The 17,554-nt window shown below is 40.6% G+C and overlaps 1 long non-coding RNA gene across 1 annotated transcript; it reads left to right on the top strand.

Annotated features, from left to right (window-relative positions):
• The first annotated feature begins 8,813 nt into the window (after positions 1-8,813).
• On the top strand, positions 8,814-10,718 carry LOC148810885 (uncharacterized). The gene is made up of 2 exons (XR_016086560.1): positions 8,814-9,324; positions 10,196-10,718. It is a non-coding gene; the product is annotated as an uncharacterized LOC148810885 (long non-coding RNA).
• Positions 10,719-17,554: the final 6,836 nt, after the last annotated feature.

Here is a 17,554-nt window from a genome sequence, read left to right as displayed (position 1 = left end):
TGGAAGCCCAACACAGATGCACAACCAAATGAAAGGCAAATTAAAAAGATGGAAAGCGTCAAACCTGGAGAGGCCTGAGTATCACTGACGATCCAGTGAAGGGGAAGAAGGTTGTGACTTCCACGCGTTTCCAGAAAGGAGAGGTGGTGTGTCAAAGGAGAGGTCATCGCAAAGACAGCTGCAGAAGCCCTAAAGGCACAGATGGCAGAGGGAGAGATGAGATGTCTGTTCTTTTTTGATGGACCTACACAAAAAATGTGCATTAATGCATGCAAAGAACATTGCACCTGTCACACGGATAAGGAGACTATCGGAAGGCAAATAAATTTCTCTGAGAAAAAAGACAACATCAGGGCTGTTAGAGAGTCATTCATAATCAACGGACAGCCCGTCATGACAATTGTGTTTATAGTGAAGAGGGACATTGCTGAGGGAGAAGAGCTCCTCTTTGATTACAGAGTTTCAAGGAAATCATTTCAGGGTGAAGGACAGTCTCTGGAGTGGTTGGATAACTGACCAGTTCCAGAAAATACTTTGAACATACCTGTATATGTTGAACATATTTTCTTTTAACTATTAAAGATACTATCTTCTTGTGACTTGAAATCCATCTCAGTATTGCTTGTGTGATTGTTTTGAAGATGACATGTCTCGTTCTCCAACAGCTAGGACACCAGGAGGGGATAAGAGACAGTAGAAAAGTAGATAAATTAAGCTCAGAAAAGCATAGAGGCTGATTAGCCACCCCACTCAAATATTCCCAAGACAAAACAATACGCGACATCTGCCCAGCTCTTGTTCTTATTGAATGTATTGGAATTAAGAGGTCTAATTGTCACCACTTTTGAAAAACTGTTGACTTTATCTGAATGTTTCAAATGAGCGATCACTCCACTTAAAACAAAGTTTTCAAATTACTTCATGATCAGTGGAGCAATGCAAAGAATCTTTTTCAGTGTAAGACATCTGCTTTTGGGTCAGTTTAAATTGAACAAACTCTCAAATCATTTTGAGATGATGTGTTACAGTAATTATTGATTTGTGAATTTATTGTTTACAGACAAAGGCGATATTCATTGTCAGAAGATGGATGATGGCCCAGCATTCCCAGAACAGACACTGGAGTTTCCAGCAACATTAGACGGGCAACCGCTTGGGAAGAGACATCAACTGAGACTGACTGGACTTCATGAACGACACCAAGAACAGAGCCTTCAAGATGAGTCTAGATAACAATTCCTTAATCCTTTTAGTGAAGTTTTCTGAAGAGGTTAAGGACTAAATAATTTTTCAGCTATTTTATAAGATAATTAAGTTTGATTAAAAACATCAGAGGTTTATCTTTAAAAGAATGTTTAAAAATGTAAGTTGTCTCTTAAACAAAGGCCACTGTTTGTCCACTGGAACAAGCGTCTCCAGATAATCAGTTAAGCAACCTAAAACAATTGATAATTGTAAATATGACAAGATTGTCGTGATGTAAAAGCTATAGTAAAGTGTAAAGTATAGATCTGTTGAATTCTTTTGTTTTTGTCTTCAACACCATTATATGCAGATGTTATCATTTATGTTACCTTTTTGTAGCAGCCACCTGCCAGTCAAGATGCCAGGAGGTACATGATATGACCCACAAGTACTTAATGATGCAGAGAAGAGCATATGGGAAAAAGAAAACAAGACATTTATCTGTTAACACATCCAGAAGTCAGAAGATGGGTGATGGGACAGAATTTCAAGACCAGACACTAAAGGTTAAATTGAAGTTTTAGAAGTGATTCTTTGTGTTTTGCTTTAACACAATAATATGCTGACATGATTAATTTTTACATACTGCCTGATATTCTTTACAGTCCAGGGTTCCCAGGAGTACACACAGCACAGCCAAAATGTGGCTAGCTGAAGTACAGCAGACTATAGGGGAAGAACTCATTAATTGCCCACATTAATGTTTCTGCTCTGAAAAGCACTGGATAAAGGTATGTCACAGCCTGCTGTTCAGCTGCTGATTTTGTGCAAAACACTGCAAATGAAAGATTGAAATGTCAGCATTCTATGAATTTCAGACATGAGTATGTATAAGATTTGCATGCTAGATTTGAGTATGCTAGATTTGCAACACATGTTTTAATAACTGAAAAATTGTAATATCGCATAGTTTGCTTTGGTTTCCTCCAGGGGCTCTGGTTTCTACCCATCAGTCCGAAGATATATTAGTGGGTGGTTAAATGGATTCTGGTCAAATTGGCCCTAGGTGTAAGTGTATCTGTCTGTATTTGCATCTGGCATCCTTTATGTTTTAGTTTAGTAACAGTAACAGCTAAACTAAACGTAACAGCATGTCAGCAGAAGGAAAGTGAGGATGTTTCAGATTTTACAGAAAGGTTTATAACTTTATAGATAGTATACTTGGGGTTAGCCGATGAAAAGGAAGTGAATGAAGATACTTCCACAGTAATGAAACTAATTTACTTGAGTGGGTTAAAACCTGATGTTGCCAAGAATGTACAACTATTTGATTTGATTTAGTAACTTGCGAAGCATGTATGCAAAAGTGTGAGAGCTGCAAATGGAAAGTAAAAAGACTCCCAAGCAGGAGAAAAAGGAGCCGCCGCTTTGTTGCAATTCTAGTGCGATCCCAAAATTATACCCAGATATAAGATCCCTTCAAGGAAATAATGAGGATTGGGATAAATATCCTGATTGAACATATCCAGATGGGGGTGTGTTAACTAGCCCTGGGGGAAAGGGGGACAAAACACCAAGATAAAACTACTGTGAAAAAAACAGGGCATTTTTGGAGAGATTTTTGTAAGAAAGAGGCCTGAGTTCACAGTTAAAGAACATGTCAGAAACTGAAACGAGAGCCTTGCGTGAAATAATAGATTTAAACTAGGAAACCCCTTTGTAGCCTCCCTAAATTTATCTCAGGATTTAAATAAAAGAGTAATAATCTTACAGTGTACAGTAAATGGTGTCCAGGTTCCTGTAACGAAACCCAGATGAGGTATGAGGATCCTATGCAAACGCAAGAGCGGGTAGATATCGAAACAGGCGTATAATCCGAAACATTAGGCGAGCTCGTGGTCGACAGGCAAAAGGTTATTCCAAAACCGGAAGATACAGAGACAGGTGTATAATCCAAAACAGCAGGCGATGTTCAAAGTCGTTCAAAGATGTTCAAAAGAAGGGCGAAAGGGAGGTTCGGAAGCCGGGAGAAGTATCGCAAATGAGGTACAGCTCTCTAGGAGAAGACTCAATACCGAGCAGCGGGAAGCGGGTTTGGATGGTTTAAATAGCGCTGCGCATGGTAGAGCGTGTGCTGATGGGTTAACACGTGCGGCGGCGCTTGTTATTATTAACCCGCTGCTGGTACTGGTTAGTTCTCTTGTGGGTTGATCTCCACTGGCTGGCGGTTGTGACGGTTACCCTATTAAGGGGACACAGGAGCACAGTTGTCCCGTTTATTGACTATAACAGCAAAAAGATGCAATATAAAGTTTTCTAACAGGTGGAAGGAGGCTACAGGAGTGAGGGAGGGTTGTGTTCAAAGGAGATACAAGCTGTCTGTCACGCCCCACACTCTACCTCGGAAACGCCGTTCTGTCCCTGTCACATTCCACACCCTCCCTCGCAAACGACGTTACATTCCCGGAACCTCTGCTTCACAATCTCATCCCTGATTGAACCCATCACATTCTCACATGCATCAGATTCCTCAAATTCTCACTCCCTAACCAATCATCCAATCACACCCCTTTCCTTTCAGTATTTAAACTCCCCTCACACACCTTCCCATGCTCATTATTGAGAAGCCTCTCGTAGTATTCTCCAGTGCGTGTTTCCTACCTTTTTGACTGATCTCCTGTTAGGAATCTTCTGCTTTCGCCTCTTGACCTCACCTTCTGGATTTCGACCCTTGGATTGTTTTGGATATCTTTCATTGCCGGACCCTTAGCCTCCCTTATTGACCTTGCCTCCTGGATTTTGACTTTTGGATTGTTTTTGCATATTTCTCGTTACCGGACCCTCTGCCTCCCTTATCGACCCAGCCTTTGGATTTCGTCTTTCGGATCATCCCTTTGCTACTCTGCGTTCTGTGGGATTCCAGTCACGCATAAGGATCCTCCTATTCTACCTATAGGTTCCCTGACACTGTCACAATATGCTTGGGAAAAGATGTAGAGTTTACGTGGGTGGGGAACACACCAGGCCTATTGCTATACAAGATCCTCACAGGAGTGATCCCCTTTGATAGAGGTGATCATTTACAGTAGTTTTATTGGCATGGGTAAATAGTTCTGCTTTTTGTCTGAATGTACCTCAAATGTATTAGAATGGAACTAACCGTATGCTCCCCACTATAATCACAGTTTTAGGCCATCCTCTATTAAGGTGAGAATGACTATGTAGTACTTACATACCAGACAATTTTGAACACATCACGGACTTAGCACAGTGCATCCATGATGAAGGACAAAAATATCACAACTATAATCCTGATGAATAGGGAGGGGGAAAGTGGCTGCAGTCTGTGTTTAGAGCCTGGGGAGGATCACTGGTACAATATTTCTTTATTGGCCTAATACTACTAATCATTTTTATTTTATGTATTCACTGTCTTAAAGCTGTATGCACAAAGGTAACTAGCTCTGTTAGCTAGTCTCATTGTTTAGAACATAGTGGTGTGAAAACAAATATGTGTTGAGGAGGGAGGAGGGACTGAAGGAATGTTATAAAATTTATAAAAGCTAAAAAAAACTGCTTGTCTTTCAGCTTCATCAGGTCAGTGGAAAAATACAGCTCATGTGTTAAATGTAGTAAAAAGGGAAATCAAATGTCTTGTTTTGCGAATGTAAGCAATAACGAAAGTCTTAATAAGGAGTTGTTTTTCTGTACCTGATCTTGACTAAAAAACTAATGGTTCATTTTAGGGATTAGGTAATGTATGTTAAAGGTAGGAAGTTTGTCTGTCACTGTGTATAAAAAGCACTGAGCAACGTCTTTCGGAAAGACTAGCTTTTGCAAGCAGCTCTCCCGTGTGCATACGAATAAATAGCTCTTCTTTCACCAACATCATAATTCTGTCAATTTTAGGGAGTGCAGGGCTGATGCTGAGCTGAACTGTGGCATTAATGGGCATTAAATGGAAGATCTTAGTCTCTTCTTTGACATGCATTGGATTGGAGACAAGATCTCTAGTACCACGATACTGAACACCAGAACCCCCAAGGCCTATGTACTCAGCCCACTCCTGTTCACGCTGATGACTCATGACTGCACTGCTAAGCACACTGCAAATTACATCATCAAGTTTGCTGATGACAAGAAAGTGGTGGGCCTAATTAGTAACAACGATGAGGCATCATACAGAAAGGAGGTGGAGCAGCTAGCGGACTGGTGCTTCAACAACAATCTGTCTCTGAATGTCGATAAGACAAAAGAGATGATAATTAACTGCAGGAAGGCCCGCCCTAATCACTCCCCACTGCACATTAATGGCTCCCCTGTGGAGACAGCTAGAAGTACTACAGCATCAACAACATCTCCACTTCCTGTAGTGAAGAGAAGGTCAAACCTTCCCCCCCATACTATTGAGGGATCAAACATTTATTCCACTAGTTTGCTTTTACTGTGTAAATAATGTACTTACATCATTTACTAACTATCCTGCCAGAATAATGGAAAATGACTAACTGCAATTTAAGTGTGAGCTGGCTACGTGCCTGGAACGTGAAGAGCAGAGTCAACTTCGGGCAGCCTGACCAGAACTGAGAGTTCCTGATATCTCCTTAAGTCATGATTAACAAATTCTAGAAGTCAATAATGTCTGCTTTAATAATAATTAAAGGAACCAAAGAATATTCTTACAATTCTTATAGTTTATCACGTACCAAGGCACAGCCTTGGCTTTACACCATATATGGCATGGAACTGTACTGAAACTGTCTGGGTTATCTGTGGTCGGTTATCTGTTTGTGATTTTTTTTAAACATGTCCTTTTGTATCAATAAGTAGAGTCATGGCTTCATCGGCTTTGGCTTCCATATGCAAACGTAATAATGGTAATGCCTGCTTCATACAATCCCTGGATTGTGTCTCCTTTGTTGGAGGCAACAAAACACGCTTCTCTGTTCAATCTAAAAACTTTATCCATATTCTGTCTCCCCAAAGTGAATAGTGTTTTAAAAAATTCATCCACTTTCAGAATTTGACAGAAATGTTCACAACTCATCAAAACACGCTTCTCTGTTCGATCTAACAATTATATGCATATTCTGTCTAAAGTGTAAAGTCTAAAGTGTGGTCGACAGGTCTTTTAAGAAATGACAAATTCTGGATCATGTCAAAGGAGCAGGAAAAGTGGATTTAGTGAAGTGTTTGCAGTGATCCTGTGGCTCTGCCCTCAATACTATGTGATTGATATATTTTATGTCATGTGTGGGTATTTGTCCCTGGTATTAATCACAGGCAATCTCAACAGAATAGAGTTCCATACTACAGAGTGCTTCAGAGTTCCATACTGCCTAAACATAAGCAGCTCTTGCTTAGTAGATTATATCGTAGCACAAAGATAACAGCGAAACCACACTACAGCATAACTGTTTCACTTTTTCATTTAGAATAAAAAAAAAGTTCTTTAAAATTCAATGCATTTGTATTCCTTTTACCTTTCTGTTTTGCCTTTTCTAACTTGTAAGGACAATATCTCCACCTTGTTAGTAATGTCTTGAGGGAAAATTTTTATTTCAATTATCTATTTGATTATTTTTTTTATTTGAATTGAGCATTTAGCAGTGCTATTTTTTTAATTGAAGGCCTCTACTGTACATAATGTGAGTTTATTTAACAAAATGAAACAAAATGAAAGGAATGCATTTTTATGAGGAAAACAATGTTGATATTACCGTGATAATCTTCCTTAGATCATGTATTGCATCATTAGGACAGTTTGTGGGCTTGAATTACAAAAATTTTCATGTGCTATGGTACAAGATAAACAAAAACATTTATTTTAATTACATTTGTTTTTTAAAACACATGTAAGAATTTATTTAATTAACATTAGTGAAATAAAAACATTTTAAAATATTACTTTTAGTATATTTACTCCTTAATGCACAATGCAATGATAAGTAGTGCACACATGCACAGGCGTGTCTCAACAGGCACAATACTCCATACTCCAGAGTGCTTCAGAGTTTCATACTGCCAAAACATAAGCAGCTATTGCATTGTAGAGCACATAATAGCACAAAGGTAACAGTGAAACCGCACTACAGCATTACTGTTTGCTTTTTCATTTAGAAATAAACACAGTATTTTTTAAAATTCAATGCATTTCTATTCCTTTTACTTTATCGCAGCTTTGCCATTCTTAACATGCGTGGACAATATCTCCACCTTGTGGTCATTTTTGGTAATGTCTTACTTTGAGGGTAGGGTTTTATTTCAATTCTCTAATCATAGTAATGTAATTTTCTTTAAAAAAATGAAACAAAATGAAAGGAATACATTTTCATAAGGAAACCAATACTGATATTCCCATGATAATCTCCCTTAGTTCCTGTATTGCATTAAAACACTTTGTGGGCTTGAGCTACAACGATTTTTCTCTTCTGTGATACAAGATAAATAAAAACAAAAGAATTTATTTTAATTAATTTTGTTTTATAAGCAAAAAAAAACATTGAAAAACAATAGAAACAGGAAGTAAATAGGCTACACAACAAGACACACCAGAAAGACATGAATAATCACAGGGAACTAGGAACAGGACAGAAGTAGAGCACCCTCTAGGTGTACTGGGCGTGACAGTTGCATAATGCAATGAACAAAGCATTGCTTACAGGCCACTGAGACAGAGCACTATGCTTTTTTACAAATACCTATGCTTGCTGCAAAAATTACAGTTTTGTTATTAGAGCTTACATTTTGGCTGCAGATCTGCAGTAGGACCTACAGGTGATTTAAGAAATGACAAATTCTGGATCATGTCAAAGGAGCAGAAAAAGTATAATCAGTGAAGTCTTGGCAGTTGTCCTGTATCTCCAGCTTCAACACAGTGATATATATATGCTCCTGTGATTTATTGGTTCATTTATCGCCAGACGGGCCAGAGATAGTGTTGTGAAGTACATCAACCCACAGGAGCACAAGGGTAGACCCACAGCACTGTTTCTCCATATACAGGTGTGTATACATATACATGTGTGTAGCAATAACATTGCAGCAGGAGTGACATTGATTTAGAGCTCGCATTAATGGGATGTTGGTATGGTGTGCACTGAAGGCCATCAGAGCTCAGCATATCAAAGACCGGGTTCTAAGTCAAGCTGTTGCATCACAGAATCACTTCTAAACCTTACCTCCAGTATATTTAGTGCTTAAATGTCCATGCAATGAGGATAGTACTGCTTACAGGTCTCTAAGATGGTGCGCTGTCCCCGTTGACAGACATGTATGCCTGCTGCAACACTTATCCTATTTTTCTGATCATGTCAAAGGAGTAGGAAAAGTGTAATCAGTGAAATGTTGGCAGTTGTCCTGTATCTCCAGCTTCAACAAAGTGATGACTAAAGTTGCTGGGGTTTATAAGATGTTTATAAAATGTATAATGTATGTATATGTTTATAAAATGTACATTAAGGCAATGGCAGATATAAACAGACAGTGTTACAATCCCTGCCTCTCGGCAACGAAAGAGGCAGAAGAAGGCGTAGCCTTAGTTCATTAGTCCACCTATCAGTGTATGCTTTCACCACCACACCTCCGTCTCATCTGGTATTTAAGCATTAGTCTTTCCCTACCCCCTCGCTCAGTATTGGTTTCCCTTTCGAGCTACTTAGTTGCGCTACGCCTTCTACCTCCTCGTACTGTTCTGGTTCCGACTTTGGTTTATCCCCTTTTACTACGTCTTTTGGATTACGGCTCGGCTTCGGTTGCTTTCTCCTAGTTTGGTTCTCTGGCTTCCCCTGGACTCTCGGCTCTCTCCTTCGTCTACGGTTTTGGATTACGGTCTGGCTTTGGCTACTCTCTCCCTGTTTGGATCACTGGCTTCCCCTGGACTCTTGGCTCTCTCCTTCGGCTATGGTATTTGGATCACGACTTGTCTCTATCGGCTCCTGCAAGTGGGTTCACTACTTGGTTTCGGTTTCACTGGCCGAATCCGTAACAGACAGGAGAACAAAGGGCCCAATGACTATTTTGGTTCAAAACTTTTTTGGAAAAAAAAAAATTCCTGTCGTCAACCCCAATATGGACAGACATACTAATGGGCAGATTTCAGCAATACCAAAAAATGGACAGACTACATCAATTTCTGAGGTAAAGTTCAAAATGAATGTGTGTAAAGGTTAGGGACCCTTTACAAAGCACATGAAAGGGAATTTTGCGATCATTAAGACTGAATTTGTCTAGAATAAGTAAGTCTCCTGCCCTTGTGGAAGAGGAGGAATGGAACAAGAAAAGAAAATTGCACAACATCTCAGGCATTCATTCCAAAAATCCCCCATCAAGACAATCAAACATTTTTAGTCTAAATGATAAATGCAAAATTTATGGTCATCCAAATGATCACAAGCCACCTATCATTAAATTCTAAAAAACAAGTTAAAAAAAAAAGCCCTAAACAAGTGCTGGTTTAATTTTGTCATGTAGTGTGTTGCTAATATGAATGCAATACAGACCAAAAGAAACATGGAATTCTATTCTAAAGGTTTTAAGATTATGCCTGACTGTTTACTGAATTTGGTCAAACCTGCTCTGCTTTTCAAAGCCACTGCTAGATGAGATATGCGAAGTGATATCTTCAATAGATTTCACGAGAGAAATTGACCCAGCAGATTTAATAATTCCCCTTATGTCCTGCGTTGTTTGTGGCCAAGTAAACAGTACCTTTATTACTTCCCATGTAGACGTTTGCTAGAATTGTAGTTTCTTGCATACCGAATACGAATAAGTCAGTCATTTTTTGGTTGCACAGATAGCTGATTTTTTCATGAGTTTATCAACCCTCATACACAAGTCTTTGCTAGAGAACATAGTGACACAGAATTGCTCAAAGTGTAAGTAAACAGTGGTCTGGAAGCAACGATTGGCTGGTACTTTCATGCATTGGACAGAAATTTAGAATTAAAGCATCACAACACAGCCAAAACATAGCATAGACTAAACTAATGTTGTGTTTGTTTTCTAGAAAGAAAGGAGGCATCAGACAGAGACATATGTTGATCAAACAATGTACTCACGGTTGAGAATGCCAATACTCATGAAACACAAAAAAACCTGGAGCCACTGAACAGTTACATATCAGCTCTACTGCATAGTAAAGAGGCACTGAAAGAGTCTTTGAATAGCTTGCAATCAGTGACAAAGAAACGGACAGCGTTACCTGTAACAATACACAAGACTTTCAAGACCCTTCTGGGATCTAAAGCTATTCAGATTTCCAAAAATACCAGTAGATGCTGAACCAGGTAAAATCGACATAGAATCTAATATTAGAGAATTTCTCGCAAAACATCTATGATCCAAAATTGGACTCCCAAGCCGTGAACTCCCGGAGGTTTTCTTGCAGTTAAATGAGGTTTTTCCTCTCCCCTGTGCTGTGTAAAATTTGTGTGTCCAAAGGATAATAGGCCAGATAGCTGAAGCAGCATTTGAATGCTTTCTGAGTAGTTCTACACTCAAAATAATAAAAGCTGATCTGATTTAAGAGACAATCTGTAGTGTTTTGATACAGAACACCTGCAAGGCATCTTCACTTCCCAGTCTATCGGAATGCATGGGGGGAATCAATTATCAACTGGTACTTGGGTAACATGAGAGCCATCGTTTCCACATTACAGGATCAAATCATAAAGGCTCCATACCATGTCTGTGGCAGAGCCACCTTCCCAGGAAAGACACATCACCATTGAAGGTCTATTCAATATTTTGGCTGTTTCAATACACTCCAATAAAGTTAATAAAGCAGAAGACCAAAGTTTGATAATATGTCTTACATTTACACTCCCAAACAATTATCCCATAGACAGTAAGGAAAAAAGTGTGAAATTGACACTTTATTTCAAACCAGAAAGGATGATCCACTGGTGAAGTGTTAACAATGCCCACATTGCGATAACATGCCCTTTGAGAAAAATCTCGTATCGGCCGCTAAAAGGCCCCTATAAACCCCAGCAACGTTGGCAAAGGACGCTCATCTGGCAAAACCATGGTTATATACTATTAGCTGGGGGTCTGTAGAACAGATCTGAGTCACTTTTGGAGAGGGACAAATTTTGGTTTGGTTGGGAGGGGAATGAGACCACTGCCTGTCCATCACTTCATGGTCCCAGTCTGGGAACAGCAGGTGGTCTTATCAACCCCAGCAATTTTGACAGAGACACTTACATGACAAAAACAAGGTGATTTTTTATTAGCTGAGGGTTTGTAGAATAGATTTGAGGTATTTTTGAAGTGGCACAATGTTTTTTTGGCTGGGAGGGGAGTGATACCACTCCCTGCCCATCGCTGCACGGTCCCAGTCTGGGAATAGGAGGTGCTCTACAAACCCCAGCAGTTTTGACGGAGACATTTATCTGACAAAACAGTGGTGATTTTCTATTAGCTGTGGGGCTGTAGAATAGATTTGACATATTTTTGAAGAGGCACAAATTTTGGTTTGGTCGGGAGGGGAATGAGACCACTCCCTGTCCATCACTGCACGGTCCCAGTCTGGGAATAGGAGGTGCTCTATAAACCCCAGCAGTTTTGACGGAGATGCTTATCTGAGAAAACCATGGTGATTTTCTATTAGCTGTGTGTCTATAGAATAGATTTGAACTACTTTTGGAGAGGCACATTTTTTTTTTGTCAGGAATGAGACTTCTTCCTGTCTAGCAGTGCACAACTCTGTGTCAATTTGCAAGGAGGAAGTGATATAAAAACACCAATAAGATTGCAAGAAAGTAAAAAATTAATGAAGAACGGCAATTTCCTACCTGAGGGTCTATTTATCATATTCCACCTAGTTTTGAGGATGTACAAATTGTTGTTGTGCTATAAATGTGACATTAATTGGTCCAGGGTTATTTTTTATGAGGCAGGTTTTAGGGGACTTTTATTTTGAAAGGTGCTGCCAAGCCAGCGTCGCCTAATGTAGCTTCCTGCTACTGAAACCGGGTGCGAGCTGCACGATTTGACTGATTCTCATTTCAATCTGAACCATCCTCACACGGGGCACCAATAAATGTAGGGGTTTTGTGAATTTACTGGGACAATTTATTAATTGTAGCAGCAATCACGAGGTGGTTCGTTACGGCTTTTAGAAAATCAATCGATCAGCGACGCACACACACACGGATTCAATCAACGAGATACATTTATTAATACATAACCTGTGCATAAAACATAACAATCTGCCTGGATACAGCTGGCAGATCTTACTGTGAGGGCTATCAAAGTGCAAGGTATATAATAAGGAAGAGATGCAAAACACAAAGAGATACACAAAATATACTTTAGTATACCGTTCGGCTATACTATCGTTAATCAGTCTACATTAGCTACTCAAAAGTAAATACATTACTTATATGAATTGAATTGATACCAACTTGTGTTGAGGTAACAATTGAATATGGATATGGATTCGTATTTCCCAGCACGGGCACCAAGACCAGCTAGCGGCTGCGGCGTTCAACAGGCGTCGTCTGGCTCCTGGCCAACCAGTCGGGGTGCAGCTCGGAGTCGGACGAATTAGGACCGGGTAAAGTTAGCTTGAAGTTCGAAAACGATTTTGGCACACCTGTAGCGTTTACACGAAACCTCTTAAGAGTTGCGAGAATACTTCCTTTGTGTATAAAATAAATTGTGAATGCTTTCTCAGCCTTTACTTTGTCGTTTTTATGACATTTTTTTGACCAAGCACGAATATTCTTTTGTCCATATCTTCACAATGGAAGCACAGAACGCCTTCAAACCAAACGCATTTTAAAGACCACGACTTGTGGATATTTCCACAGCCTCTACATCAAACTATCAGTGAGCTAATTATCTTTTTTTAAACCTCCGGTTTTTCATCGATGCATAATTACGCACTAACTAGAACCCGGGGGACCGCTGTGTTCACAAGTTCACAACGCGAGAAATACTGTTCAATACGGTTTCGTGCGAAAAACCCGTATATGACCATAGGAAGCAGAACAGCGCAGTCTCCAATTACCCAGACTGTAAGCACGGGAATAAAGCTTTGTTTGATTTCTGAAACCCTTCCTTTACGTCCTGTTTTCATTCAGGTAAGGGTCAACTATATTCACAATACTACTGGCAGCAGGAAGATTAAAATATTCTTTACTCAGCAGCTTATTAAAAACAGCTCCCATGATGTTCAAACCGACTTTTTACACAGAACACTGACTCAGCTTTGTGTTCTGAATCTCTTTTTGTCGTGCTTTTATTTAATGTGGCACAATGCACTGGGATAGGGGTATTCTGTTCACAAACCAATAGCATTTAAACCACAGCACCCACAATGCTGCAAGTAAGTGTTTTGCACACTAAGCAGGTCCTCTGACTTTTCCCAGCTTTGTTTTGGGTTGTGGAACCTTTATTTTTTTATGATTTTTTAAGATAACACTACAGGTAACACACTGGGATAGGTGGGTCTTCTTCATGACTCAATAGTATTTCAGGCACAACAGCCACACTGCTGAAACCAAGTGTTTTACACACCAGACAGCCCCCCTAACCCTATACAACCTTGCTGTGGCTGTGGCCACTTTATTTATTTTTAAATGATTTGTGAAGATAACACTACAGGTAACACACTGGGATAGGTGGGTCTTCTTCATGGCTCAATAGCATTTCAGGCACAACAGCCACACTGCTGAAACCAAGTGTTTTACACACCAGACAGCCCCCCTAACCTCATACAACCTTGCTGTGGCTGTGGCCCCTTTCTTTCTTTTTTAATGATTTTGTGAAGATAACACTACAGGTAATACACTGGGATAGGTGGGTCGTCTTCATGGCTCAATAACATTTCAAATACAACAGCCACACTGCTGAAACCAAGTGTTTTACACACCAGACCACCCCCCTAACCTTATACAACCTTGCTGTGGCTGTGGCCCCTTTATTTATTTATTTTTTTATGATTTTTTCAATATGGCACTATTAGACAGGCAGTACATGGGGATAGGGGGGTGCTATTCATGAGTCAATAGCTGTTCAAGCACAACAGCCACAGTGCTGCAACCAGGTGTTTTACACACCAGACAGCTCCCCTAACCTTATAGAACCTTGCTTTGAGTTGTGGAACATTTCTTTATTTTTTATGATTTTATGACTGTAATCAAGTGTTGTGCTCACTAGGCAGGCCTCCTGACCTTTCACAGTCATGCTTCGTTGTGTGAAACTTTAATTCTCTTTTTAGGATTTTTTTAACATGGCAACTTCCACCGAGATGGGTGTGGGGTGTGGGGGTGCTCTTCAATAGCTTTTTCATCTATACACACAAACGGATGTAACCAAGACATTCAGAACCTGTCACGCAGGGGCTGACTGCTGAGGATAGGGATCCAATGCGGTGCCCTTGGTAGGGTTGGCGCGAGACGCAGGCGTAGTCGGAGTAAACAGGCAGGGGTCCGAGTCCGGGAAGGCGTAGTACAGGCGTAGGCACAGAATCGACAGGCGAAGGCGTAGTCGAGGGACTGGCAGGGGTCGGAGTCCGGGAAGGCGTAGAAGTTGCGCCTGTCTAATGGTGCCATATTTAAAAAATCATAAAAAAATAAATAAAGGGGCCATAGCCACAGCAAGGTTGTGTAAGGTTAGGGGGGCTGTCTGGTGTGTAAAACACTTGGTTTCAGCAGTGTGGCTGTTGTATTTGAAATGCTATTGAGCCATGAAGACTACCCACCTATCCCAGTGTATTACCTGTAGTGTTATCTTTAGAAAATCATTAAAAAATAAAGAAAGGGGCCACAGCCACAGCAAGGTTGTATAAGGTTAGGGGGGCGGTCTGGTGTGTAAAACACTTGGTTTCAGCAGTGTGGCTGTTGTGCCTGAAATGCTATTGAGTCATGAAGAAGACCCACCTATCCCAGTGTGTTACCTGTAGTGTTATCTTAAAAAATCATAAAAAAATAAAGGTTCCACAACCCAAAACAAAGCTGGGAAATGTCAGAGGACCTGCTTAGTGTGCAAAACACTTACATGCAGCATTGTGGGTGCTGTGGTTTATATGCTATTGGTTTGTGAACAGAATACCCCTATCCCACTGCATTGTGCCACATTAAATAAAAGCACGAGAAAAAGAGATTCAAAACACAAATCTGTGTCAGTGTTCTGTGTAAAAAGTCAGTCTGAACATCATGGGAGCTGTTTTTAATAAGCTGCTGAGTAAAGAATATTTTAATCTTCCTGCTGTTAGTAGTATTGTCAATATAGTTGACCCTTACCTGAATGAAAACAGGACGTAAAGGAAGGGTTTCAGAAATCAAACAAAGCTTTATTCCCGTGCTTATGTCTGGGTAATTGGAAACTGCGCTGTTCTGCTTCCTATGGTCATATACGGGTTATTCGCACGAAGCTGTATTGAACAGTATTTCTCGCGTTGTGAACGTGTGAACACAGCGGTCAACCGGTTTCCAGTTAGTGCGTTAGTGCGTAATTACGCATCGATGCGGAGGTTTAAAAAAAGATAATTAGCTCACTGATAGTTTGATGTAGAGGCTGTGGAAATATCCACAAGTCGTGGTCTTTAAAATGCATTTGGTTTGAAGGCGTTCTGTGCTTCCATTGTGAAGATATGGACAAAAGAATATTCGTGCTTGGTCAAAAAAATGTCATAAAAACGACAAAGTAAAGGCTGAGAAAGCATTCACAATGTATTTTATACACAAAGGAAGTATTCTCGCAACTCTAAGAGGTTTCGTGTAAACGCTACAGGCGTGCCAAAATCGTTTTCGAACTTCAAGCTAACTTTACCCCGGTGTCTCTCTCGGGGACCTACTAGTAGTCCGGCTGACTAGTAGAAAGTCTCTGTGCACAGAGGGTGACCGCGGGTCTGAGCAAGTCACTCTTCAGGGGGAAGAAACTTTGTGTAGCGCTGTTGCTGAATAAAAACGTATTCAACTTGTCGACATGAGTCCAAACGTACAGATGCAGCCATTCAAAACAAGCGGGCGATACCGCATTATTTTGCGGTGCGCTTGACGCGGTGTACCGCAAGTTACGGTATTAAAACTGTAAATTCTCACATAGTTCCGCATAATACCACGTGGTACCGCAAGTAAAATAATAGTATCCGGAATTTCCGCAAGGTGGAGCTAATAAAGCTCAACCTCTCATGTTTGAGCTGTCGCCATCAAAGTCTTTACCTTGAACTTGAACTTTATGAACTTGAACTTGAACTTTATTGCCATATGTAACCAGTACTGGTACAATGGAATTCTTACTTACAGAAAGTCTCTCGATTGTAAAACAAATGTAAAAAACAAAACAAAGTGCAAACAGTGCATCAAGACAATATACAAACAAACAATAGACAATGTGCAAGTAAACATGTAGACAGTTTGAATGTAATCAATACAGACGTGTAAACAATGACTGGAGATGTGCAATAGATAAGAAATCATAATGAGGTAGATGGTGATGGTGTAGGTGTGGTCCGAGGGGGATGGCTAAATGTGTTCGCCAGTCTCACTGCTTGTGGATAGAAGCTATTGAAGAATCTAGTGGTAAGTGTCTGTATGCTCTTATATCTCTTGCCTGAGGGCAGTGGGGTGAAGAGCTCATGCCCAGGGTGGTGACTGTCCTCTGTGATGGCCAGAATTCTACCACGGCAGCGGTCCTCATAGAGCTGTTTAATCTCGGTGAGACCGCAGCAGATGATCTTCTGGGCCATATTGACCATTCTCTGCAGTGCCTTTCTTTCTCGCGAAGAGTTGTTGCCATACCACACGGTGATCCCGTTGGTGAGGATGCTCTCGATGGTGCAGCGGTAGAAGTTCACCAACACATGTATTGGCATCCCTAATCGCTTGAGGCACCTCAAGAAATAAAGGCGCTGCTGAGCCTTCTTCATGATAGAGTCAGTGTTCACAGTCCAGGTTAGATCTTTAGAGATGTGAATTCCCAAGAACCTAAAGCTGGTGATTGTTTCCACTTCCGTTCCATCAATACTGAGTGGGCTGTGAGTGTATGGCCTGTGTCTCCGAAAGTCCACTATTAGCTCTTTCGTTTTCTTTATGTTCAAGTCCAGGTTATTGCTATGACATCACCTAAGCAGCTGTACGACTTCATCCCTGTAAGTGGACTCGTCATCATCACTGATCAGTCCTATTATAGTGGTGTCATCTGCAAACTTAATGATGCAGTTGTTGCTGTGTCTTGCTGTGCAGTCGTGAGTAAATAGGGAGTACAACCTTGGACTCAGACAGCAGCCTTGTGGGGTTCCAGTGCTCAGGGTGAGTGGTGTTGATGTTTTATTGCCTATTCGCACCACCTGTGGTCTCTCGATAAGAAAGTCCAGCAGCCAGTTGCAGACAGAGTTGCACAGACCTAATCCCCT

This window comes from Atractosteus spatula, assembly GCF_055471065.1.
Source record: "Atractosteus spatula isolate fAtrSpa1 chromosome 17 unlocalized genomic scaffold, fAtrSpa1.hap1 SUPER_17_unloc_3, whole genome shotgun sequence".
NCBI lineage: Eukaryota > Metazoa > Chordata > Actinopteri > Semionotiformes > Lepisosteidae > Atractosteus > Atractosteus spatula.
This window is presented reverse-complemented; position numbering and strand designations above follow the sequence as displayed.